This window comes from Marmota flaviventris, chromosome 4 (genome assembly GCF_047511675.1).
Source record: "Marmota flaviventris isolate mMarFla1 chromosome 4, mMarFla1.hap1, whole genome shotgun sequence".
In the NCBI taxonomy this organism is placed as follows: Eukaryota; Metazoa; Chordata; class Mammalia; order Rodentia; family Sciuridae; genus Marmota; species Marmota flaviventris.
Window position 1 is genome coordinate 2,643,874 of NC_092501.1, and position 24,834 is coordinate 2,668,707.

The 24,834-nt window shown below is 48.6% G+C and overlaps 1 long non-coding RNA gene across 2 annotated transcripts in view; it reads right to left on the minus strand.

The window, feature by feature from the left end:
• Positions 1 to 24,469, minus strand: part of LOC139705395 (uncharacterized) — a 60,986-nt gene extending 36,517 nt beyond the window's left edge. For both annotated transcript variants that reach the window (XR_011707269.1, XR_011707270.1), the window contains exons 1-5: positions 22,651 to 24,469; positions 21,145 to 21,296; positions 19,875 to 19,967; positions 19,028 to 19,088; positions 16,274 to 16,401 (exon numbers count right to left, since the gene is read on the minus strand). This is a non-coding gene — a long non-coding RNA (uncharacterized lncRNA). The remainder of the gene's footprint in view (positions 1 to 16,273; positions 16,402 to 19,027; positions 19,089 to 19,874; positions 19,968 to 21,144; positions 21,297 to 22,650) is intronic.
• Between the last annotated feature and the right edge of the window lie 365 nt (positions 24,470 to 24,834).

A 24,834-nucleotide genomic window follows, 5' to 3' on the forward strand; every position in this document is an offset into this window, starting at 1 on the left:
ATTTTTGCAGAGGGTCCAGAACTCACTTTCATCTGGGGAAGGCTTATTCTTACTTCTACGGCTGCATGCTTCTGAGGGCTCTTCACAGTACCCCATGTTCTGCTAGTCTTGGCAGTCATACTGGTGAGAACCTAAGATCTACAATGCTATGTGAGCTCTGGGGATATCTGCCCTTGTTTTCCAGTGGTTCTTTTTCAACCCTGTGGCGATTCACCCACACTCACAGATTAATGTAACAATACGATATTGAGTCACAGGTTTGAGTGGCCCCCTGTAGATCTCTGGACTCTCCAATAGTCTGCATTGCAAGTCCTAGTTGCCTCGGCCCCTCAAAGCTATGGTCTGTCTTCTCAACTCACCAGAATGGCCATGAGCTATGTCACCTTGCGCTAGCCTAGTGCGTCCCCCATCCGTCCAGGCAGTGTTTTGTCCTGTGCTGACTATTGTTCAGGTTAGATGTGGTTGTTTCACACACCTTGCTTCACTTTCCAGTTACTGAGGGTGGGAAGCTCCTGAATGGGTGCAGCAGTCCCCAGGAGGTGGCTTTCACGGTGGAGCAAGGCAGGGCAGCAAGTCTGAAAGCACCTTCTGTGTTGGTGGTGCTGGGCAGCATCCTAGGTGCCATGATGGTGCTGGGTGTTAGGCATCGTCATGTTGGATGGAATTGGAGTTACGGGCATGAACTCATGGCTTTAGATACACACATGGACAAAAGCAGAAAGGCAGACAGACACACAACTGTGCATGCTTCCCTGTTTGGTTTGCTGAGAGAACTGGAACCAAAGGCACTGTGTTATTAATGAGCGATGTAGTACACAGACCTTGGCTTTTAAACACTGCACCCCACTAAAACAGTAAGTGACACAGACAGTGACTGAGTCCTGGCCGAGTCAGGGAAAATACACGTTGAGACAGCAACATATTTTTTGTGCAAGAAAATAAAAATGGTATGACTAAAACAACGGGAGCATGCCAAAGTGCAGAGGAAGGAGGTTCAAGGGACTCTATCAGTTATCTTCCCATGGCTACAATACCTGAGAAAAATCATAGTTTCAGAGGTTTCAGTCATGGTAGGCTGACTCCATTGTTTTGGGCCTAAGGTGAGGCAGAGCACCTTGGCAGAGGGGTGTCGAAGAGGAGAGCTGCTCAGCTCATGGAAGCCAGAAGCAGAGAGAGAGGGGAAGGGGCTGGGGACAACATAGGGTCCCCAACAGCACACTCCAATACCCTACTTCCTCCAATCAGGCCCCACCTCCTTCAGTCTCCACCTCCTCCCAATAAAACCAGAAAATCATGAACATGCAATGGATTAATCTCCTGATGAGGTCAGAGCTTTTGTGATTAAATCTCTTTACCAAAAACCCCCATCTCTGAACCCTGCTGTACTGGGGACCAAGGCTTCAACACATGAGCATTTGGGGACATTCTAGGTCTACAATATAACAGGCTCTTAATGATCAGAGATGAAACAATATGAGCATCATAGTCGATTGTAATATTAAAGCAATTTAGCCCACCTAATAAAAATAGATTGGATGATAAAAATAATCTGTTAACATCATATCAGGAATTTACATTAGAAGAGACTTATAGATTCTTAATAAAATAAGTAGAGTTGGCAATAAAATTAACAAGGCAAAATAGTAAAAATTGGTGAATCTGGGGAAAGAGTAGACAGGAACACTCTGTACTTTTCTGCAAAACTTTTTAAAATTTGAAGTTATCTCAAAACAAAGCATTAAAAACATGTAGGTCACTGAAATCAAGTCCCAGTGACTAAACTCACCAAAGGGAGTCACATTTGGCTTCCAGGCTCTGGGACACAGTGTGCCTGTGGGCCTGACACACTCCTGTCTTCCATTGATTCAGTACCTTCCCCAGATGGGCAGCACCTGATCTCCACAGAGCTGGTATCAGGTGGGGGCTTGGGCACTTATGACGTGGCCTCCCTGGAGAGGGACCTGACCAGGAGTTCACATGAGGACCCCCTGGGCAGCATTATGATGTGGCTCTCACCTAAGATTGATCCCAGCTTTGAAATTCACCATGATTTCTAAAACTGTTCATGATGAGCATGGAGTGTGCTTCTCCAAGCTCTCGAGGGAGGCTTGGACATTGCAGGTGTCCCCACTGGCTCTTGGTATATCTGCGCATCTGGCTCCACCTTCTGCCTCCACAGGCTCCTGAGAGCACTTAGCACGTGTCACAAGCAGACCTGTGGTCACTCAGCACTCGGCAGCACCTCCCCTCTTTCTGACTCTTTTTAACACAGGACTAACTTTGCCAGTTGCTGCAGGACTTATAAATACAGCTCTTTGATACTGCCAACCTCCAGCTGAGCATGGTGTCCCTGAAGGAAGTCAGCTTTGATCCTGGGTCCTGCTGAAAACCCAGACTTTTCATGTGCAGTCAGGCAAAGGGGTGGAGCACTCTGGGGAGAGGCCACCTGTGTGCTGGGGCATCGATCTGCATGGCCTTGGAGCAGAGGAGAGGTGCAGGGACTCAGGAACCACAACACACTTGAAAGGCCAGCCTGCACCCCAGGGAAACAGATCCTTTTACAGCTGTGCAGAGAAAACCTGAACCTTCTGGAAAGAACATGGAGGGAGGAGGATGAAAGGAGGGCAGAACCAAACGAGGCCTAGCATCATGGGTGGTTTCCGATGCTCAGAGCCCAGGTTTCACAATGAGCACACTCGACGGGAGGGACGCAGAGGTCAGGGTCCCAGTGGAGCAGCCCCAGCTCTCAGGGGTAAAAGCCTCCACGTCCTATGCGACTGACCTGCTGCACTGTAGAGCACTTCCCCCCACCCCCCCCTCCATCTCTAAAAGCAGTGTCCCCAGTCATGTGGCAACAGAAAGACCCACTTCGTCCCCACACCTGTGGAGAGTGTGTCTGGGCAGACAGACCCACAGCTCTTGAGCAGTTGCAATAGCGGTGACATTCCTGACCCACCATCCAAACCAGATGCTTCCCTCCATTAGGTGCTAAAGCTCACGTGCTCATTCTGGGTAGGGGCTCCTTTCCTGCCTGCTGCTCCTGAGCTAGGACAGTAGGCCAGGCCCCCTGAGGACGCTGGCCTAGTGTTCTATTGAAGAGTCCTGGGCAGACTTGCACTGAGGCATCCAGACCACGTGCACCAAGAATACAGATGGGGCACAGTGAGAGTTAGGGGACCTTCACCATGACACAGAGCCCATCTGTGGCCCAGGAACAGCCATGTGTACCATCCTGGGCCCATGAGCACTGAGAACTAAGGAAGGATGGAGCTGCAATCTCATGGTGGGCCTCAGGAACACCCCGATTCCCAGGTCACCAAGCATGCCAGAACTTGGGCCAACCACACCTAAAATTGTGGAGTGACAAAGGCTCTTTGGAGTAGCCTTGCATGGACACAGTTGGAGCAGGTTAGTCAACTGTGTCTCTTACTGGGGACATTCCTGGAAGGCTAAAAGCACATGCCGAGGCAAGCAGGCCCCCGAGCTACTCGTGAGAAGGCCCGGCTGTGTCGAGAGCTGCAGGGCAGCCTGGGCCTTGAGCAGCTTGCTGTCAATGTTCACCAGGGCAGAGCATCACCATGGCCACCTCAGACCAGGTCTCACCAACCTCTGTAGAAAGGGCAGAGAGGATCGGCACGAGTGTGATGCCCAGGACATAAAGCCCGAGGCCCTCACAGTCTGGGTACAGTGAGGTCTAAACCCACCCAGCAGGCTAGGAACCTCCTCTGGGGGGCCCATGCAGTGCTGCCCCTCATGGTCTTCCTGGAAGGGCAGACATGTAGCACCCACTGCACACCATGGACACGCAGCACTGCTCTTGAAAAATGGTGGGTCTTCACCCAACAGGTCACTGAATTTGAGAGGACAGTCCTGCTTTAGGAAGAACAAGTATCATGAACACTGTCCTCACAACTGTCAGCCCCAGCAAGAAAAGCAGGGGTGCCTGCAGCTCAGGAGGATGGATTGCTCAGAGGGCCAAGGGACACCAGGGACCAGGAGAGCACATTCTGAGCAAGTCTACGTGGGGCTTGGATTTGAGCTCTCCTGAAGATAGGGGCGCTCCACAGCAGGTGCCACTGGGCATCACTGTGTAGGGTGATCTCCCCACCTGTCCCTATTGCCCCAAGTCAAAGGTGCATATGTGTGTGTGCAGGTGTGTACACACACACGCCTTCATCCCTGTAGAATCAGATGTACACATGTGTATGTGTAACAATGTGTTGAAATGCATGCCTTGTACTTATGGCTATAACATACTTATTCAGAGAGATGATTATGCATATATAATTGGAAGGACACATGTGTGTGCATGCTGTGTACACTGACATAAGTATACACTATCAGACCCCCTTATGCACATTTCAGACTGACATAAATGACTCCCCCAATCCATCAGGAAGGGGAGACAAACTCTCTTGTCTGCTGCACAGAACTGCAGAGTTGTCCTTTGGTTCACAGTCTGCAAGCAGACAGACCTCCTAATACTTTTACAGCCCGTGGTTGACACCTCTTCTCCGTTACCAGATTTATGGTGTTTTAATGAGCGAACCAGCAGAGAATGTCATTATCTCCCCTTTGTAGCCAAAGGAAAGACGGGCCACAGCCTAAGTTTGTACAAACAAATTGAAGCCATTGGCACTATGTACACTCAAAAGCTTGGTTTTCAAGAGCCTTTAGTTCAGCCTCCATTATTCCTGGAAAATCCACATTTGGTGCTATTTGTCCCGAGATAATAAATGACAGTGTCCAGCCCTCGACCCTCCAGTGGCCAGAAGAGAGACCCTGAGGAAGGGGTGTGCAGCGTGGAAGCCACGGCGGTGACTCAGCTGCCAGCTGCTCCGAGCAGCCCTCGCCTCTGCTGCAGCGACTGTGTTCCATAAATATTTAACAGTTCAGCTATGTTTCCTTAAACCAAAAATTGACCCTTATTCAAAGCAATCGTATAAGCGATCAGTATTTGCACTGCCTGGGGACACAGGAAATTTGCATCTGGCTCATCTGAGCCCAAATTAAACATTTGTATATTTTATTCACATTTCTTGTCATTAGGCCCAACTTACTTCGGCTTTCTGCATTTGGATCCATGCTAGAAAAAGGCTTCCTTTTTGAAATAAAATTACCCATGAAAATTGCACTTATTCTAAAATGGCTCCATGGCCAGTCCAGGTTGTCCAAAGGTCTTCCCAAGGCAGGGAAGTTTGTGGGGAGCGCATGCTGGCCCCCACATGGACAGCCCACACCCCAGGGAGCCCACGTTTCACTAATTACAGCCCACATGTGCTGCTTGTTAGTTCAGATTTTGGGCTTGATTTTATTCTTAAAGCAGTGAACAACTTTGTATCCAAAGTACATTTTCCCTTTTCTATCAATAATGGAGGAAGAAGGGAGGTGGCCAGAGGGACAGGAGGGGCTGGAACCATGCAAGAGCTGGCAGATGGAGATGTAGGCCAAGAGGAGCCATGGCCCAGGGCTCTTCAGATCCAATTCAAGAGCTGGAATTGGTGTGACCTGACCCAGTCACTTCCAGCCTGGCACATAAGTAGGCTCCTTTACAAGGTGACAGTGGACAGTGGCCTGGCCTGGGGTGGGCTGCTCTTGGGGATTCTTCTCACGTTCAGTTCCCAGGACAGTGACTTTGACGCATCCCATTCAGTGTGGCCCCAAACTCCACTCAGTGACTCCAACAGGTTCTGCGTGAAGGTCTTAGCAGGAATTCCCTGTGAAATGTCCTGATCGGTTATTCACCTGCCTGTGTTTTATTGTTAACTACTTCATTACTTTTTAAAATGTACTTTAACACAGCTTGACTCAAAGAATCATGGTAAAGCAAGCCTATGCCAGCATCTAGTCAGCACCATGGCTAGCACCCACAAAGGCAGGGCTGGCCTCTCCATCAACCCTCCGACCTCTGCCCTAATACTGTGCATCTATGCTGGCTCTCCAGGTCATGGGTGCTTGCCTTGTCTGCAGCGCCAAGCCACCAAGAGCGCGCTCACCACCAGGCATGGAAGCTCAGGGGCACGTTCATCTTTCACTCGTGTGAGCACACCTGTCCTCCACGTGAGCTTTTGTGTCTGGCTTCTCACAGGACTTTATGCTGTGAGATGCACACACGTCGAGTCCAGGCTGTGGTTCCTTGGTGTACTGACCCACTCTACATCCACGTTTCCAGGCTGTAGCTATTGCGAATGAGGACGTGCTGGGCATTCCTACCTGTGTTTCCAAGAGCAGGTGTGCGCGGGCTGTCGCTGAGAACACACCTATAGGCGGAGCTGTGGGATCATGGAGGCGCAGGTCCCACCCACGCATGCGCTCACTTCCAACAGAGTTCCTGCAGCTTGGCGTCCACTCCAACACAGGCGTGTTCCATCTTTTAAAGCCCTGCCCCTGGGCATTGGTGTCCCATGTGATTTCGATCTGTATTTCCCAGGTCCTTAATGAGGTCAAGCGAGTCAAGTTTATCAGCCACTCCAAACTGTCTCCTCTGCTTCCCATTGGGCACGACAGCTCGTTTTTTGAAGGCAGAACCCGCCTCCGTTCTCAGGGCCCACGCTGAAGGATGACTTGGTTGTACATCAAGCTGCAGCACAGGGTAAACATTTTTGGGCTCCCTATTCTGTAGCATTGTCCATAGGTCAATCTTTATGCCAGAAACACCCTGCCTCATTTACTTGAGCTTAATATCTGGACATTCCAGGGCCTCTGCCTTGCAGGGCCTCCTGGAGGTGCAGAACAAAGGGCAGAGGCCTAGGACCTCGCGGACCACAGGAGGTGAGGACAGCCCCCTCCCAGGGTCCCATTGAGAGCTACCATCTTGTTCCAACCACTACCGCCACAGCCCATAGCACAGTGAGCTCGGCCACTGTACCCACCGCGCCCTGCACCTCCTGCCCCAGGAGCCTCCTACGCTGCAATCACGTTAGATATCTTTCCGAGTGCGAAGCCTGTGCCACCTCACCTGGAAGACAGTTATGCTGGGCGGTGGCTGTTCCCCTCCGAGTTTCCAGCCCCTTTCTTTTGTTTTTTGTCAGTTGTTTGAGAGGCTGGCTGCTTTTCATGGGCCTTTAGGAGATTCTCTCTCAAGTCTCCTAAAAACGTTTCAAGGCATATCTATTTATGTGTCATGTTTGAAGTTTGTAAATTCATGCCACAATATTTTGGAAAATTCTCAGTTGTTGTCCTTACAAATTTTGCTTTGGCCTCATTATGACGGGAGTGGGCAAAGCCAGGCGTGTAGGGCCTCCTGGGCCTGCGGTTGGCAGGCATCGGGTCAGAAGGCCATGTCCTCCAGTGCGCTTACCTTCTTTCTGCATGCTGGGTTCTGTGCTTTCCTCGACCACACCCTCCTGCCATGATGTCCTTCCTCACCTTGTGTCCCAAGAAATGGAGTTGTCCATCTATGAACTGAGACCTCTGAAACTGGGAGGCCCCAAATAAACTTTTCCTCCTTAAAATTGTTCTTTTCAGGTCTTTTAGTCATAGCAGCGAAAAAAGCTGATTAAAACACCAGCTCTCTATGTTTGGAAATTTTATCTTTATTGTTTCGAACAAACTAGTACGGAAATTTTGAAATTGGTGTATGATATTTCTGGTTAATTTTAATTTTCTTGGGATTATTTATGTAGGTGATGGTATCATCTTCATGAATACTTACTTTCCTTTCTTGATTACTAAATATGTGCTTTTCCTTGTCACTTCTCACCTCCTGGTCTTCATCTCCTCACATTCCTGGTCTATCCTCACATCGACTCATCCTTACCTCTTCATCCCACTCGTCTTTATGATGCCATACCTACTTTTCTTGCCTTATTGCCCTGGCTAGGTTGAGTAGACAGACTAGGGCAGACATCCTTCTTGTGTTCCTGATCTTTGGGAAAATGTTAACTTTCACCATTAGGTTTTCGCGACTCTATTCCCATCAGGGTTGCCTCATCCCCCTTGACAACCATGCTCTGAGAGGGTCTCAACTCAGTTCTCACCTTTCTCCTAGGTAGACAAACGTCTGTGCCCTGAGCTGCTGGACCCCTTTCTTCTGCTTAGTCTGGTGAACCCAACGACGTGACTTTCAAATCCCTGTGCTTAGCTTTGCACTCTCTCACATGAATCAATCAAACCCTGTTTTGGGAAACCCACTAGGTAGCACCCTACCCAAAGTCCTCCAGCCGACAGGCCCCCCTCCTTCTGCTTGGGCACACACGTCCTGATGGCCACATCCTCTCTGTGATCTGTGAGTATTAACAGTCTGCTCGTCCCGGTCTGTGTCCCCACTGTGCTGTCCTTCACTCCCTGAGCCTAACTTACACGCTTCCCGTAACAAATGTAAGTGTGAGGCACCTGTGGTTCTTTCTGCAGGTGCTTTCCATCAGGCCGAGCAAGTTCCTCTCTATTCTGAATTTGCTGAGAGTTTGTATCCTCAGAGTTGATTTCGTCAGATGCTTTCTTTGCACCAGTGGAGACAATACATTCAATTTCTCCAATTTTCTTTATATGTGGTGAATAACACTGAGTAATTTACAAGCAATTATCAATTTTGCACTGCTAGGATACACCCCTCTTAGCCATGACAGGTATGTGTAGGCCTGCATCAATGGGTATGTAGGTGGTGTGTTTGATGTGGGCCTGCAGGCGTGGATATATGTCGTGTGTTTAAGTATGTATCTGGGCGTGTTTATAGATATATATTTAAGGGAATGTAAGATGTGTGTGCGCAGTTGTGTGTGTGTGTACACATACATGAGCGTGTGATGCTACTTTATTGTTGAAATGCCTTGATTCACATATCAGGCTATATTTTTTTACTTCCATGATCTTCTGTTTGACTTTAGAGCTGTGCTAGGCTTACCATGACCTGGGAGTCATCCACTCACCCCTGGGCTCCCACAGTATATGTGCATTGCTACACTTTTTCTTTAAATATTTAGCAGAATGTGTGGTGGTGTCTGCTCTTGCAGCCAAACCATGACTGTGTGACGATGTGACTCACTTTCAAGCCACAGTGGGAGTTGGGTGGTGTGTTATGCTTAGCATCACCCACTTAGCCCATGCTGGGGCTGCTGCACTCTTTATGGACACCAGGGTGAAGCACGGCCACTCTGCATGGAGCTCTAAGAGCACATCACAAGCCGCTTGTGCACACACAAGAGCACCTGCCCCTCCCTGGGAGGCCAGAGACCCTTCTGGAAGGAGCAGCATGTGAGCTCTGTGCTGAGGGGAATGAGAATGAGTCACCAAGGTGGTGGGGAGGAGGATGCCCTCTGACCAAGGACAACTCCACAATAAGGTGTTGTGGTCAAAACAATTTTTGATTAAAATGTCAGTGTGTGTATCTTACCACTTTGGAGAATTGGAAGTCCTGAGCTACCAGTGGTGTTCTGAAAGCCTTTATGCATCTTTCACTATTTAGTTTCATTTCTGGATTTTCTTTCTATATTCTCAATATCTCTAACCTGTTTCCATGGATTGTTCCAGAGAGATACATTGTGGGATAAATCCTAGAGGCAACATCATGGCTGTGGGGACCTTTGGGAGGGTCTCCTAGCCATAGTCCAGAGCAGGAGGGTGAAGGCTGAGGGGCAGACTTCAGAAAGCTGCCACATGCAGACCCTGCCACCCTGAAAGGAAATGCATCTGGCCTCCGTGGGATCCTGGAGCATTTCTGTGTCAGAAGCTGGGCAGAGGCAGTATCTGGAATGCAGGCTGCCAGGGAGGGGGCGTGGGCCAGCAGGAAGGGAGAAAGCGCATCCAGGTCGGCACAGAGTGCTGATGTGTCTTGAGATATCCTGCGGTCGGTGACATATGGGGAGAGCTGGTGGCTGAGGCAAGACAGATCCAAGACAAGAAGCCACAAGCAGCAGGAATCCTCTGAACAGTGAGGAAGCTCCCTGCCTGCCCACTGTCCACTCCCTGCCTGTCCTGTTAGCATCGCATCCTGATTTCCCCTTAACAGTTGGCCGGGCTTGGCAAAATAAAGTCAGAGCAAAGCCAACCATTTCCTCATCCTGAAAGACTTGAAACACAACCCACAAAATCTAGGACAGAACCCATCTCAAATCCAATAATGAGCAGCCACTGTCTGCAGCTCTCCACAGAGATGAATTAGCAGAGAAAGTCTCCCAACGTGCACAATGATTTAGTAACCAAGAGAAAAGCAATAATCTGCACAGTCAGAAACGTCCTCCGATGAATCCGACTTATTCCAATACCCAAAGAAAAATCTTAAATTCCCTATTTTGAGATTTTTAAAGAAAATTTCAGATGACAGTGCATCTGCGATCAGGAATATTGCTTTCATTTGAAAAACAGGATTGCTAGATCGAAAAGGACAATGGAGAGAGAGAACAGAAATGAACCCAGGAAAAATTTCATCAGCGAATTAGATGACCAGCTGGAGAATTTCTCCCTAGACTACAGAGAAAGGGATAAAGAGAGAAATAAAAGTAAAATATAAAACAAAATAAAATGTCTATGCCCTCTTAAAACTAAATGGTGGGCAGTGCAGGCCTTGGAATGGCAGTCCCTGGAGTTCAAGCACAAGCTCACCAGTCACCAACGCCATGAGTTCAGCCAAGTTCACCCTCAAAGCCTCACTTTCACAGGCAAAATACAGAGCTGCTTGCTGAGGATTGAAGGAGGTAATGCGGTCCTCAGCACATTGCCCTGCATGTAGGAAGCACGTGATAAATAATGCTTTTATTAATGTCATAAAAACACCAAGAGTACATGGGAAACTTAGGAACAGATGCCTATCGGAACCTAGAGCAGGAAGATCTGCAGCGGGAGCCTCCCAGAAAGCTGCTCTAAACTCCCCAACCCACAAAAACAGTTTGGCAGAGCAAGAGTGGGCTGTGACCTCTCCACTCCCTTTCCTGCACCTCCCTTGCTGAGGTACTTGAGCCACCTTGGCTCAGCCTGCCTGCATCCCAGGATGGATGAGCAGCCCACCTCCCCGGGCTGTAACCTTGCTGCTGCCTTGGGTTGCACTCTACTTCCTTGTCCAGAGACCAACATGGAGAAAGCCCACCATGGTGCCCACGAGTTCCTTAAATTCCTAAGCACAGTGGAGGAAGGTGAGTGTGAAGAAGGCTTGGTAACACATGAACACATCTGCCCTTGACAGTGGACTGTCATCATCCGTGCCAAAGCCTGACACTTGGACCCTTTAAAAGATAAAAAGAAAAAGTAAATGTACAGGGCAACTGATAAAAGAGAAAAAGAACAGCAAAATAAAATTGCAAAGAGAAAGCAACACAGTTAAAGAGAGAAATGAAGAGATAAACCCACTTAAAGTAGCAGAATTCAGAAATTTTGTTTGTGGGATTTTAATCATGGCAAAAAAAAAAAAAACCCTGATAATGAAGAAAGATAAGTGAATTAGTAAAAAGGAAGGCTCCAAGTCCAGCACAGAAGAGGACACAGATTTACAAAACACTGGAAATGAAGACAGAGCTGATCAGAGGGGCACCACATTTGCAAAGGTGGAGAGTCATAAGAAAACACCCTGAATCAGGACTAGATCTCCTCCTGCTCACGATATGGGAAGACGCTCCACACCTAGACCTGATCAAGTCTCTGCTGTGAGCAGCATGAGGTCGGGGCCTGGGCTGATCTCAAAGATGTTGCGAAGTCCCTCAGAAAGTGCATGGCCCGCTACAACCATCCATGGCTGTCAGGTGAGCGAGCAAGGGAGGAGGGACGGAGGGAACGGAGAGGGAAGTCGGGATGAGGCCAGTGTTTCCATCCTGTTCAGGAAAATGCCAGAAAATATAAACGAACCAATAACCCTGAAGGAAACAGCACCAAAGAATAAGTGAACTAAGCTTATTTCCATCATATAATAAAGCATGAAGCAGCAAGTGATAGAGTGAAGGTCACATACACTCACGAGGAAAGATTTCTAAGCTTTATTATTAAAGAGAAGGCAAGATTCACAGTACACATTCAGAATTATCCAATTTCATTAAAAATAATGTGCAGAGAAAATGCTTCATATTTCTGAAGTGCTTATGTATGCTTTCAGAGACAAAGAAAAAAAAACTTGTTTGTGTCTGCTGAGAAATGGGAAACAAAGCGTGAGATAATCAGAAGAGAATTTGCTCTATCTATATTTTTAAACTTCTATAAGGAAAGTATATTCATATATAGCTTGTAGTAAAAATAATTTAAAATATGAAATGAACTAATTTCATAAGATAAGGCAAATCCAGGCATTTTTATGAGCAGGTAATTTCAAATCTCAAAAAGAGATCATTCTTTTGTTATTTAAATTATTTTATCACATAGAAATTTGGAAAATTTCCCAGTTCATTTCATTATACATGACCCTGATAGCAAAGAAAAAAAATTAAAAGCACAAAAAATAAAACTAGATAATAATTTTAGCTTAGAATAAATATTTTTAAATTTCAATGAGTATTCCACAATAAAATTTCTTTATAATCTGTCAGAATATCTAAAATAACAAGAAATGACCAAAATGTTTTATTCTAGAAAAATATAGTAACTTGTTAGTATTACTTGTCATAGTAAGTCCAAGAAAAACAAATTATATGATTATTGCCTTAAATGCTTAAAAGTCATTTAGCCAGATTCAACATTGATTCCTTATTTTTAAGGATTATTTATTCAATAATAGGAAAGTATTGCTAAGAATGTGTTAAAATAAGATGAATATGGAGTTATCTCAAACTACCTGCCCTTCCTTTTGTATACAGCAGGAGAAAGCAGAGCTCTCTCTCTCTGCACTCTTCACAAAGCCGTCCACAGTGGATTCCAACTGGCTCTGCCACTGGACTCCATCCTGACTCTGCAGAGTGCAGACCCTTGGTCCAGGGCCACTTCTGCCAGTCTCCCCACTTAGAACTGCCACCCAGGGCTAACACCCAGCTGTAAGCCAGGTGGGCTCACTGCGGCTCCCTCCTGCTCAGTCACAGAACTTGGGGAAGCGCATTGTTGGCTTATTATAAGGGATATTCTGAAGAATGCTGATGGGCAGCCAGAAGGGAGAGATAAGCCCAGGGTGGGTAAGGGGCGCCCAGCACCCATGGCCTCTCTGGGGGCACCACCCCACACTTCCCCACACTCCTCACCCTGGAAGCTCTCCCTGGTTTTGATGGAGGTTTCGCCACGTAGACATCATCCATCATTAACTCAACCTCAGCCCTGCCCAAAGGATGGAGTGGAGCCGGGATTTCCTATTTTCTAATCCTGGCTTGGTCTCCCGGTGATCAGGCCCTACCCAGGAGCTTCCGAGGGGTCACCTTATGCGACCAAAAGATGTTCCTGCAACCTAGGAAGCTCCAAGGGGCTTGGGAGCTCTGTGTCACACATCAGAGTCAAAGACCAAATATTAGGACTAAAGATGCCAGTTCCCCTTTGGCTTAGGAAATCTCTGGGGCTTTAGTTTAGCATTTCTATGGCAGGAGGAGAGACAAAGACCAAAATATACACTTATTATAAATCACACTATTAAAGCAGAGGGGCTCATTTTCACTATTTCTGAAGTCAATGCAAACCTTTTAAATATAAAGAATTTCTACCATAATGATTCTTGAGTTGTGGTCTCATTCTGTTCCCCAGTTTGACCTTGAACTCCTGGACTACATGATCCTCATGCTTTAGCCTCCTGAGTCCCTGGAATTATGGCACGTGCTACCACACTTGGCTTTGTTGTGATTTTTTTGTGGGTGATGTGATTTTTACCTTAGAGAATAAATAAAATGTATTAGAAGCAATTGATTTAATGTTCCTAATTTTAATGATTGTAAACCTAGTGACTTTACTCTAGGCCAATATCATCCAAATAAAATGTAAGAGCCCCAAAGAGTCCATTTGCACTTACACAAGATTCCTAGGAACTAAAATGTTCTGAACTGGGCAAAATCTGCCTAAAAGTAACTGCATATTATGAAAATCATGAAAATGATTGGAAAAAGAAGGCTTCTTGTGTTTCCAGACGGGACATCTCGCTCTGGACCATGTCACACTTCCCTTGCTTGTTACCTCTACGTTTCTGCACCATTTCAATAGAAATCACAAGTGGATGGTTCAACTTGACAAAAATTTTTGAAAATTATTTTAAAAATAATGTGTAAGAATATTACAGAAAAAATAAATAGTAATAAAGTCACCCATAAAATAGAAATGACCTGTCAACGGGGTCAGTCACAAAGACGGCACAAGTGTCTCATACGCACACAAGTGGAGCAGGGAAAGGGGCACAGAGCACTGGAATGGAAAAGGTTAAGAAACAAATCAAGTACTCGCCACTACTTACACTGTGACACTGGGGTTTCACGTAAGCAGGGAAAGACGACTTAGTGTTTTAATGGTGGGAAGCCAGGGGGATGAGGCCGAGCCCCCTTCTCAGCCTATAGCAACACCCATCATTGGTGGACTAAAGGCCGAGATAAGAGCTGGCCAGACTACCTTGCAGGAAGCACTCCCACCCACAGCGTGCAGAGGGAGGAGAGTGCTGTGCAAGAGTACCAGACCAAAGGCAAGCGCACCACTGGACCAGGCGAAAGCCCAGAGGCCCGCACCTGTGAGCACCAGGAACAGGAAGTGAAGATGGCAGGGAACACTGAAGCCACGGAGGACCTGGGCTCCGTTCCCCAGCACAGAGTTCACCAAATCCACTTAGAGGCCAGGATGGAAGAGAAAGGCATGCGAAGCCAAGGCACAGGGAGGGGGCGCAAGGCTCAGGACAGCTTCAGTCTCAAGGCCGCCAGAGAACTGCCCACTGCAGCAGGAGCGTAGAGACCCAGTTGCCATGCAGAGGGCTTCAGGCTTTTAATAAGGCAGGTGGGTTTCGTTTCTCATCTGCTAATGAAGACAATAATAAAAGAACAGAATAGGGAGGAAGAGCATGAGAAGAAGATCACTATTAAACAGGGACAAGAGGGGGGAGGGAAAGAGAGAGAGAAGGGGAAATTGCATGGTAAAGGAAGGAGACCCTTCCTTTACAAAATTACATATAAGAGGAAGTGAGGGGAAAGGGGAAAAAAACAAGAGAGAGAAATGAATTATAGTAGATGGGGTAGAGAGAGAAGATGGGAGGGGAGGGGAGGGGAGGGGAGGCGAAGGGAGGGGGGATAGTAAAGGATAGGAAGGGCAGCAGAATACAACATACACTAGTATGGCAGTATGTAAAAAAGTGGATGTGAAACCGATGTGAATCTGCAATATGTATACGGGGCAAAAATGGGAGTTCATAATCTGCTTGAATCAAATGTATAAAATATGATATGTCAAGAGCTTTGTAATGTTTTGACAACCAATAATAAAAATAAATAAATAAACAAAAACAAAAAAAGAAAAGCAAAGGGAGATCAGTAGAATAAGAAAAGGAGAGGGGGGGAGGAGAGGATGGGAGAGATATTGGTGAAATTATATTGTTACATCATGTGAATGTACTTATATACAACAACAAATCCTAACACTATGTACAAATATAATACACCAATAAAAAAATGTGTGTGGGGGGAAATTCTACCTTCCTCAGGGAAGGCTATCTAATCCTCTCATTCTAGGTCAATTCCCTGGTTACATCCCAAACTGTAATCATAATTTTAAATTATGATTTTTAATGAATAACTATGTGGTTTATAGTGTGTGCAAATATTTATCACTCTACCAACTCTTTCAGGTCTCTATGTGCAACTAGGACAGCTTTGTTGACTGCTATTAATGATATATGCATAGTTTGGAGATAGTGTAGTTTTGGCTCCAGATCTCCACAATAATATGAATATCACAATAAAGCAAGTGACATGAAAAAAATAAATAAATAAAAGACAAATAACAGCCACTTAAAAAAGAAAGCAAAAACTAATAACTCAGTTGATGCACTTGTTCACCCATTTCCGATTTACAAGAAAACCTGGAGTGTTAAAATAGTTCTGTGATATACAGAGTCCAAAGTAAGAAAACTTCCTGTGAAATAAGGAAAAACTATATAGTCACTCTCACAATTACATAGATTCTTTCAAAAGTGTGACCAAATGCAGTAAATCATGAAATGAAAAGAAAAAAATATGAGACCTTTACTTTAAATAAATTTTTTTAAGAAGGCAAACATCACAACAAAATAAAGTGCTAATAAAACACTTCAATTTGGGGTAATTTTGCCTCTCTTTATGATTAAAATGATAAAACCTACATAACACCTTAAAAGGAGCTACTCAAAGACACTTAGAAATCTGTTCACGATGGACAAACACCAGGGGAGAATCCATACTATTTTTTTGAATGCAGCCAAACCGTGTGAGAATGTTACCTGTGGCATCTGGTCCTGGTGAGCCTCCTGCACCATTCACAGCAGCAGACCTGGCCAGGGCCTTTCTCCCTGATGGTGCCGGGGGCCGGAAGTCAGGACTGTCAGGGAACATCCTGGGAGCCAGGGTCCTGCAGAAGGAGTGGGTCAAGAACACGGAGCATGAACTACACCCGGATGGCTGCTTGCAGGTTAAGCTGTGCACTGGTGTGTGGTGTTCTGTTTGGAAAGTAGCACTGCACAGGTGAGGCCTGGCTGTTCTCCTCTGCTTAGGGAGCACACTCCCCAGACAAACTCAGACAGCAGGAAGTTAAGGCCTCAAGAGCCTGAACGGCCAGAGACAGAGCCCCAGATTGCCAGAGCTGCAGGAAGATGGGAAAAATCCCGGGAAATAGAAAACCCCAAAGAAGCTGAGCCACTAATCTGAACATAATCTCAGCCTGGATCTTTGATGGATTGATAAATTATTCAGTCGCAGGTTAAGTACCAAATATATAAAGAGCTATGACAGGTTGGTTTGCAATGAAATATAAATATTAGCAAGCGTAATTTACCAAAGTAGACTACCCAACAGCAGCGGGAATACCCCAAACAGCAGAGCTCTCAGCAGCTGCAGAACATTAAAAATCCAGCCTCGTAATTTGAGGCTGAGCAAGTTTACTGTGAGTTAGAACAAAAATAAATGCTGAGGACACAGCCAACTCCAGATCTCCACAAGAAGGCATCTGTAACATCCAATTTAAAACCCAAGTTTTATACATGCAAATAATCAGGGAAGTATGCTGAACACACAGAAAAAAAAGAAGTCAGTAAAAGTGACCTAGATGTTGGATTTAATAAACAAGGATTTCAAAGCAAGTCTTGTACATAAAATTAAAGAATAAAAGGATAAATGGCCTGGATAACTGAAGGCATAGGAAATCTCAACTGAGAAATCAAAACTATAAAAATAGAAATTCTAGAACAGAAAACTATGATAACTAATTTTTTTTTAAATTCACCATAAGGATTCAACAGCACCTTGGTTGGTGATGTTTCCAAAAAAAAAAGAAGTAGTTAACTTGCTAGTAGATTAAAAGAAATTCATGAACCTGAAGAATGCTAGGAAAAAGAGTGCCTCAGAGACGGTGCCAAGCAGTCCTTAACACACAGCACCACAGTCCCTTTGCAAAGGGAGGAAATGGGCAGGAAAAACACCATGTGAAGAAACATTGGCAGGAGTGTCCCAAAGTCTGTGGAGAATATTAACCTACAGACCCCAAAATGTCAGTGCACCCCAAGAAGCTAAGCACAAGCCTCTGCAGGTGGCACCAGGAGAACAGTGACGCTGAGAGAGGAAATGCTTGTCACACACAAGGAGACAATGACATGGTGACAGCCGACCTCACTAGAAACCCAAGGTGCTGTTTTGTCACAGGCTGGTAGAAGAGCATTGTGTGTTGTTAGCAAAACTGTGATTCTCAAGTGCAGGTGACACAAGGACCCCTTCAGACCCCTTCAGATTGCTGAGAGCCCCGTCCCCGGGTTCACGTGAGGACCTGCTGGAGGGAGGAGCACAGGGCCCAGAGACGGTGGCAGTGCAGTGAGGGAACATAGCTGTTTTTCTTCTTTCTTATCTTCTCTAAAGGACACATGACTGAGCAGGAATCACCACCCTGGACGGGTCATCACATACACAGGTGGACCCTACATGACATCGCGACAAAGCGGGGAACGCAGGTGGGTCTTGCCAGGTTTCTACATTTGACCTCAGTGGTCCAGAGCCAACTCCAGGTGGAACACGGCCGGTTAAAGATGTATGTTCTGATCTGAGAGCTTGCCCCTACCACCAACGCAACAAGATACAGCTTGGGAAGCAGCAGACGATTCAAATGGAAATTCAAAAGTTCTTCATTCACACAAAATACGGCCAATTTTTTTTAAAGGAGAGATAAACAGAGGAGACAGAAAAATGGCATGGTGGCACACCAAATAAACTGTCCATCACTGTACTGAACGTAAATGAACTAAACATTTCAACCAAAAGGCACACCTCGGCTTTCTGGAGGGAGGGGAGCAGGAACCAACTAATTGATATTTATAAAAGTTGAGCTTTAAATGCAAAGACTCAAAGAGATTGGGAGTGAAAGCACAGGAGAGGGACAGCACGGGAGAGACAAGCACGTAACCAGGAAGCCCAACAAGCTGTAGTCACTGTGGAAGTACTGGTGGACGTGGTGTTACTAGTGACACAGAGGTGTTGCACAAGGTGACAGAGCTGACAGACCAGGAGAAACAGTTATAACAACACCTCAAAATGCCCTTGTCCAAACCTGAGAGAACAGCTAGGAGAAATGAATTCACAATCAAAACTGGAGGCTTCCACCTAAAAATGATATATAGAGGATCTGACATCGGTACTAAAACACATCCTTTTTATATAGGCCTACCCCAGCGAGTACAGAACATGTTTTCCCCATGTGTAACGCAGGTGGAAGGACCTCAGAGTAAAACACATCTTTAGTGCCAGGTGTGGTGGCGCACACCTGTAATCCCAGCAGCTTGGGAGGTTGAGGCAGGAGGATCTCAAGGTCAAAGCCAACCTCAGCAATTTAATGAGGTCGTAAACAACTCAGCAAGACCTTGTCCCTAAATATAAAATATTAAAAGGGCTGGAGATGTGACTCAGTGGTTGAGTACCCCTGGTTCAATCCCTGGTACCAAAAAAAAAAGTCTTTATCAACTTCAAAAGGTTGAAATCATAGAGAAAACACTGACCTCAGCAGAACCAGGCTGGACGTCTGCAGCATTGAAGCATCTTTACATCCAGACGTCGCCACTAAACAAAAATCATTCACAAACAAAAGAAGAAATTACAAATCAGTTGAGAAGAAAAATTTTGAATGAAATGAAAATTAAAAATTTGAGGAGGCAGCTAAGGAAGTGCTTAAAAGAAAGCTCAGAGCTTTAAATGTCAGTATCAGAAAACAAGGAAAGATTAAAATTCAATGACACGACTTTCTACCTGAGGTTGGCAGGAACGAAGAGCTATGTGTGGAGAGAGGGAAAACAAGGATGAGAGTGGAGATCAATGGAATCAAACATGGAAAAATGAAGGGAAGTTGGCTCTGTGAAAAGTTGTGTTAAATTGAAAACCTGCCCAAGGGGACAAAACAGACTGGCCACAGCCGACAAGCAATGGGGTAAAATCTCAGGCTGGACAGAGGCTGAAGTGACAGTGAGGGCATGACTAACCAGTGTCCCATCAGTGAAGTGACAGTGAGGGCGCGACTAACACAGTGTCCCAGTAGTGAACCTGTCCTGAGACTGAGGCACACAAACCCCCGGCTGACACAGGAACACACAGAGAAAGTGCACAGGACGGCAGGGAGCAGCCCAGGGAAGGCCGCGTGGCAGGCAGGGGAGGGTCTGTTCCCTGCCGGGCCATGCAGCCGCCCAGGCCACCACAAGGACACTGCGTCCTCAGGACCGCCCATGATGGATGGTAACCAGGACAGTGTGGGATCCCACATAAGGATGGACACAGACCAGAGCCCAGAGCCCAGAGAGGCACCCAGGCGCCTGCCCTCCCCTGGTTTTTGACAAAGGGGCCACTGCTACTCACTGGAAAAAGGGACTTAAGTCCCTCAGGTGGCGTTGGATGACAACATGGAAGAGAGTGAGATACACCAAAAGTGTCCTGACATGTTTCATAGACCTAAAAAACAGGAGGTAAAATAATTTCCATAAGGAAACCTAGAAAAACATCTTTGCCATCTGGTGGTGGTGGTGACAGATTTCTCAGAAAAGACAGAAATACATAGTGTTTGTAACAAGACATGAAGCATGCAGCCATGCAGCCATGCCATCCCTGTGCAAATGTGAAGGTATGCAGTTCACATCCAGGTGCCCAGCTCACACCCCAGGTTGCCCAGCTCACACCCCAGGTGCCCAGCTCACACCCAGATGCCCAGCTCACACTCCAGGATGCCCAGCTCACACCCCAGGTGCCCAGCTCACACCCCAGGATGCCCAGCTCACACCCCAGGTTGCCCAGCTCACACCCCAGGATGCCCAGCTCACACCCCAGGATGCCCAGCTCACACCCCAGGTGCCCAGCTCACACCCCAGGATGCCCAGCTCACACCCCAGGTGCCCAGCTCACACCCAGATGCCCAGCTCACACCCAGATGCCCAGCTCACACCCCAGGTGCCCAGCTCACACCCCAGGATGCCCAGTTCACACCCAGGTTGCCCAGCTCACACCCCAGGATGCCCAGTTCACACCCAGGTTGCCCAGCTCACACTCCAGGATGCCCAGCTCACACTCCAGGATGCCCAGTTCACACCCCAGGTTGCCCAGCTCACACTCCAGGATGCCCAGCCTATACCCCAGGTACTTTACTCACACTCCAGTGCCCAGCTCACACTCCAGGATGCCCAGCTCACACTCCAGGATGCCCAGCTCACACTCCAGGATGCCCAGTTCACACCCCAGGTTGCCCAGCTCACACTCCAGGATGCCCAGCCTATACCCCAGGTACTTTACTCACACTCCAGGATGCCCAGCTCACACTCCAGGATGCCCAGCTCACACTCCAGGATGCCCAGCTCACACCCCAGGTGCCGAGCTCACACCCAGGTGCCCAGCTCACACTCCAGGATGCCCAGTTCACACCCAGGTTCCCAGCCTATACCCCAGGTACTTCACTCACACTCCAGTGCCCAGCTCACACCCCAGGTGCTCAGCTCATACCCAGGTGCCCAGATTCCACCCCAGGACGCCCAGCTCACACCCCAGGATGCCCAGCTCACACCCCAGGGTGCCCAGCTCACACCCCAAGTACTTCACTCACACTTCAGTGCCCAGTTCACACCCCAGGTGCCCAGCTCACCTCCCTCAGGTAGCAGACTTGGGATTCCAGCCCAGGCTGTGTGGCTCCCAGCCTCTTATAACTGCCAGGTGCTTCCTCAAGTCAAAGCCACCAACACCAAGTGCAGGCAGAATCCACATGATTTTTCTTTAACCGTAAAATCATTCTAATGACTGGGAGCAAAACAGACAATAATGACAAGATAATATTCAATAAGAACCCAGCCCTGTGTAGTTCTAAAATATAGTCTAAGAATACCAAAACTAAAAAGTGTCATATCCCAAATTAACCCTAATCTGCTGACTTATCCTCCAGTGGGTGCTGATATAGAAGCAGCCCGAACACGGGGTGAGGAGAGCAGCCGGGCGAGGAAACACGGGCAACGGATGCTGGGCGAGGCACTCCTGGGGCAGAAGGAGGGAGTGGCATTTCATCCTCGTTGCTTACGAGCCCAGAGCACAGGGTTTTTCCACCATGAGCCTCGAAAGAGAACACGCAAGAAACCCTGTCTCCACCCAGCGAGCAGGGCAGAGCCTTTGTCACAGGGAACAGGGGGGCACCTGCTGTCGCGCAGGTGAGAGGATGGTGAGACCTGCTCCCGGACGGGCAGACCCCACAGGCCCCTGCACAGCCAACGCATATCTACGAATAAGAAGTTCCCAGAACCACAAGCCCCCCAGGCCAGGGCCTGGCCAGTGTCCTGCCAGCAGAACACCCCCTTAGACACAGAGTGACCCCCTTCTGGGAGAGACAGGCTTGCCTTCAACTTGATCCCCACCCACACGGGGGTAGGATAGGGAGAGCAAGAGGCGAGAGGCCAGAGCAGAGCAGGGAGGGATGGAAGCACACTGGAAAGGCTCTGCCTACCACTCTGGCCCACAGCAGGGAGGGTGGGCTGGGCTTGCTGGGAGGGGCAGCCTGGCACAGTCCTTGGAAAGTAAAGAGAACTCTGTTGGGAGCCCCCAGGAGCACTGGGGCTGGGGTCGGTCCTTTGGCTCTAGGCCTCGCCCGGAAGCCAGTAGTCACATGGACAAGGACTCTATTGCCACAATAGCCTGACACCAGCCAATGCGCTGGGCATGTGGTCTGGTGGCCGAGCTCCTCACTGTCCCAGCCCAGGGGAGGCCTCCCCACCTGATAGGGCCTCACCACAGACATCTGCACCTTGCTGAGCTGGAAAGTGGCGTTGGTGACTTCATAAGCCACATGCCTGTGGTGGGGAGCTGGGACTCCCGCTGAGGCGCTGGACCCCAGGTGCACACTTCCTGTTTCCAGGCCTCGCCCTGCCAGCATCCCAGGACAGACAGACAGACAAAACACGAGACACACAAGACAAGATCTCTCCTGGGAAAGCCAGGACAGCATGAGTGCGTGGCCCTGGAGAGTGGCTCAGTAACACACACACATCCTGGGACAGTGGCTCTGGTGAGTGTGACAATCCTTCTGATGTCGTGCAAAAAATTCCAGAATCACATCCTGCACACAGGAAGGGAGGGAAGGGAAACAGCCAGTGTCAGCAGTTCTCACCTCGAATGGGGGCGTTGTTGTAAATTCCACCAATTGTCCTCTATTCTCTGTATTTTTCTTTTTGCAGTGAGATATGCTGTTCTTTGTAGGAAAGCCTACGTTCCTCCTGTAATTACAAGTGCATTGTTGCTGTACCCGCCTTTCCCTCACCGTGGAAATGAGTTTAGAGTGGCCGTGGGGCATCCAGACATGAACATCCAGGTGTCCAGGCCTTGGCAGCTGGCCTGCCAGGTGCAGGGACCTCCCTTCTCTGTCCAGCACCTGCCAAGGGGTGGGGAAGGCCGTCCTCGAGAAGGCTGGGCTGAGGCTGTAGGAGAGGCAATGGGGAGCGAGAGGAGCGGTGGTGGGAGGAGGAGCCTGAGGCGAGAGCAGGCCCAGCGCAGCACCCAGGACCAGCTGGCTGATGACAGAGACATCACCATGCCACTTGTCCCTTCACCCCTGCAGACCATGTCTTATCTGCTGTTCTGCTAAGGGTTCTAGGCCTAAATCGTGGCAAAAGGGCAGAATGTCTAATGGGAAGCCTCGTCTTCCACACCGTGTTGAGTGCTGGGCAGAGGACTGGCCAGTGTGGGCACCAGGAGGGCCAGCCGGGGGGCTGTGGCTTCCCACCTTCCTCAGGATCTCAGAGCAAGGTGAGATTAGGGGTGGTCAGAGGCCTTGCCGGGCAAGCAGCTCAAGACTCATGGGGGTGACTCTCTTGCCCTTGTTAGATGTGAGAAATCTCACCAGGGAGGAGACCCAGGGGTTTGGGAGCTGGGGTGGCAGCCAAAGCCTGAAGATTTGGGGAGGCCTCTCCCAAATTTGTGTTCCCCCTGCCTAGAATCATGCCACAGTGAAGACCAAAAAGAGTTATCCCTTTACTAAGGCTGTCCCGAGTGTCCACCACCTTCAAAAAGCAAATCTCCCAACACACAAATTCACAAAGGAGAGCCCTGATCCCACTGAGGTGACAGCCACCTGCAAGGGCTGGCCAGAGCTCCCCTACTGGTGCCCATGCGAGGATGACACGCAGGTGCAGGTGCCAGGGTGTCTCCAGTCAGGACTGAGAGTCACCCCCTCCACCGCCATGAGAGGGCGAGGCATTGCTGGGCCACATATGAGCACTCTGCTGGCAGCTGAGACAGGGCGGACATGAGGAAATGGAACAGCAGGCAGCATCAGAGGTGCTTGTGACTGGAGGAAGAGCATCTGTGACACCCAAGGCCACTGCTCCAATGGGACCTTCTTCTAGGGGAACCATGGTGGCTGCCCACATGTACCTGGGACTCTAGTACTGGCCCTCGGCCTGTGCTGAGGGTCTGATGAGCAAATGGACCCATGAAGAATGACAAGGCACAGGGGTTCTGTTCCTGGAGCAGGACGAGCCCAGGGCCCAGTCCCCGAGGAACCCATGGCCTCTTCTGTGAGTCTACATGTGCCTGCCATTCACTCTGAGTCCCCACTTCAGAGCATGGCCTGGGAACGGAGGTGGCTCCTGCTGGGTCTCTCCAGCCACAGTCCCAGGGCAGTTTCACTCCAGCCACCAGGTGAGAGCCACACGGCTCTCCTGACCTCACCTAGTGCCCAGGGTGCTGGTCAGGGATGTGGAGATGGGTGGGCCCTATCATTGCTAGGCCACACTGGGGTCCTATAGCCAAGGACCTGCAAAGCTTGGTCCCTGAAAGCCGTTGACCGGGCCTGCTTTTCTGCAGGGCATGGAGGGCCTCAGGGGCTCACAGTGGGCTGTCTGTCTGTCTGCACATCACAGAACATGACCCAAGCACAGGGGGGACACCTGTACTGCAACCTGGGTTAGGGGGGTCAGGGGTAAAGTGCCCTTCCCTCTCTCTGTGCTCATTGGCGACTTGCTCTTACTGGAGCTCACTGGTTTGACTGAGCTGTCTCTAGCCGGTGTGCCCAGCCACAGGGCCTGCCAGGCAGGAAGGCACCTGCTGCTTTTCCAGGGATGTCCTCTGTGCTCCCCGGAAATGCAAGCAAATGGTCCAGGGGGAAGGGGCCTTTAGTAACTTCCCCCAGCAGGGTGGTCCCTTCCCACCCCTGACCACCAGAATACGAGGGGACACCCCCTAAGCAAGAACACAGCTCCAGGGATGGGGGCAGTCCTGAAGGGTGCCCCTGGCAGAAACTGGGCCACTGTGGGCAACAGCCCAAGGGTCCTGGGGCACAGGCTGCAAAGGGCTC